We start from the raw sequence: 2,500 nt of genomic DNA on the forward strand, positions 1-2,500 counted from the left end.
TTGACTGAGATTCCCTTCTGTGATGCCAAATTCACTACATGTGCAAAGCACCTATCTGTGGTCCCAGTCCTGCCTCATTCGCTGTAATTATTTGATTTTTGGCATTATCACGTGTGACTGGGATATCTTTATCTTCCATTCCTCCACTGCTTGTGTCAGTACCTGCGCAAGGTGACTCTCGTAGAGGGGGCGTGTCTTCTCATCTCCCAGTCTGCTGTGATGAAGTGAGCGCTTATAGTTCCGCTGGACGTCCACCCGTCTGTCATGAGCGCAACAGCTGATGCTCGGGATAGTTCATCCACAACTTTTTTCTTCTCCTGCTCATAAAGATCTGGCACAATCTTATTGCTGAAGTGGGTGCGCGACGGGATGTCGTAACGTGGTTCAAGCACGTTCAGCATGTGTTTAAAACCCTCGTTTTGCACAACCGAATCTGCACTTATAAACACACCGATTCAATGGCGGGGCGTTCAAGCTCCTCCGTTATTGCGCTCGCCATGACCACGCTGTGTGTGGACTGAACGTGCCAACAACTTTTTTTTTTTGTTTCATATATCAAACCGCGGATCAAACCTCCCCCACCCCCACACACACATAGACCGCGCCTCTTTTCTTCTCTCCGGCTTGTGACAGAGGAAGATTCAGAAGAACGACACCGCAGCGCTTCTGTTTCTAGCCGATACTACATCAAAAGTAACGTAAAATAACGCAGTAACGCATCATGTAGTAACGGTAACTAAATTACTGAATAAAAAAAAATAACGCGTTAGATTACTAGTTACCGCCGAAACTAACGGCGTTACAGTAACGCGTTACTTTGTAACGCGTTAGTCCCAACACTGCTAGTGAGATATGTTGTTTGCACAAATTGTTTGCAGCAGAGCACGGTAATTTATGTGAGTAAAATAAATTTTTTACATCAACTCATAAGTTATGTGAAACTTCCCCAGGAGCATTGTTAAAATACTTTGGAGGCACAGAATCAGCCCAGAGCCAGTCCACATCCTCAGGCTCAACTGTGAGTGATGAATCAGGTGAGGAAAAGACTGTCACCATACAGTATACATTTAATTTCTTAGTATAAACATTACACCTGAAGGGAAATTAATATAGTCAAAGTATCTCATTAATATGTGTGCCTATATGTATGTATTTCATCTTAGGTCCATCTCCATCCTCTACAGTGGTCTCTCACACACCTCCACCCTCTGTGCCCACTGTCCCCTCCATGTCTGAAACCACAGCTGATTTATCTAGTAAGTTAACTGCAAAACACCCTTTATAATTGCTCATTGTACTGCAGAACATTCTGAGATTAATAAGTATGTCCAACAGTGCAATTTAATGACCTTATAGGTCCTTCTTTTTTAGTCATTGTATATATTCCTCAGCAACTTCCACCACAACGTCCCCTTCACACCATGGACCATCATCAGCTCCGCCAGTTGACCCAGCTGAGTGGCCTTCTTTCCTCTCAGATTCAGACAGGACTGATCAGGTGATCAGAGGACCACTGTCTATTAAGGAGAACTTTTCATTCCCCAAACGGCATGATGGCCGAAGTTTTCATTATCATTATACCTACAGACAGCTAGTCCATGGGGAAAAAGTCAAGCGTAGCTGGCTGACTTATTCAAGAAGTAAAGATGCAGTCTATTGCTTTTGCTGCAAATTATTTTCCAAAAAGTCCTTAAAACTGGCAGCCGAGGGACAGCGGGATTGGGTCAACATAGGTGCACTGCTGAAACAGCATGAAAACAGTGAAGATCATTGGAGCAACATGGTGAAATGGAAGGAATTTGCCTTGCGTCTTTCAAAGGGGAAAACTATTGATGAATTTAACTTCAGTAGACTGCGCTCTCTTTGTACAAAGTAAACATTAAATATGAACAATTAACTAAAAATATAAACTAGTAATTAAAGACTAATATGTACAAGACTGATGAGACAAGATGACACTTTTACTGTAAATACAAAGCTTTATCACTTGGACTGTTCAACCCCAGGCCACTCTTGTAGCTGAATGTTTTCTACATTTTAAGATTAGGAACCATATGTGGCACTCTGGACATCATTCGTTCATTCATTGGTATTATTTATGTTCTTAACTGGGCCATCCCCATATCTTTATAAATGACATGTCATTTGTAAAGACATGCCAGGCTGTCAATAGGATAATGTAAACAACACTGCCAGAGCCGCAATGAGTTTATAGTGGGTGTGTGAATGATCAACAATCAATATTATTGGCAGAAATAGAGGGCCCCAAAATCAAATTTTGCTTAGGGCCCCATGGAGGCTTGGGCCGGCACTGTATATATATATATCTATCTATCGTGCTCCCCGGCTAGGTTCAACCACATGCACTTCCCCTCTCGGCCACAGGGGGCGCCCCAGCAAGTAGGACAACTGCTTCACTCTCTCCTCATCGTGCAAATACTTCATCATGTGAGTACAATCAGCAGGAAATAATATCACCTGCATGGATAGATTATTGGAT

General features: G+C 42.6%; 1 long non-coding RNA gene across 1 annotated transcript; it reads left to right on the forward strand.

Moving 5' to 3' along the window:
- Window positions 1-930: 930 nt before the first annotated feature.
- LOC140679567 (uncharacterized) lies at window positions 931-1,728 on the forward strand. Its single transcript, XR_012050982.1, has 3 exons — window positions 931-1,034; window positions 1,164-1,256; window positions 1,392-1,728. It is a non-coding gene; the product is annotated as an uncharacterized lncRNA (long non-coding RNA).
- Window positions 1,729-2,500: the final 772 nt, after the last annotated feature.

The sequence above is a fragment of the Nerophis lumbriciformis genome, linkage group LG01 (genome assembly GCF_033978685.3).
Source record: "Nerophis lumbriciformis linkage group LG01, RoL_Nlum_v2.1, whole genome shotgun sequence".
Classification (NCBI taxonomy): domain Eukaryota; kingdom Metazoa; phylum Chordata; class Actinopteri; order Syngnathiformes; family Syngnathidae; genus Nerophis; species Nerophis lumbriciformis.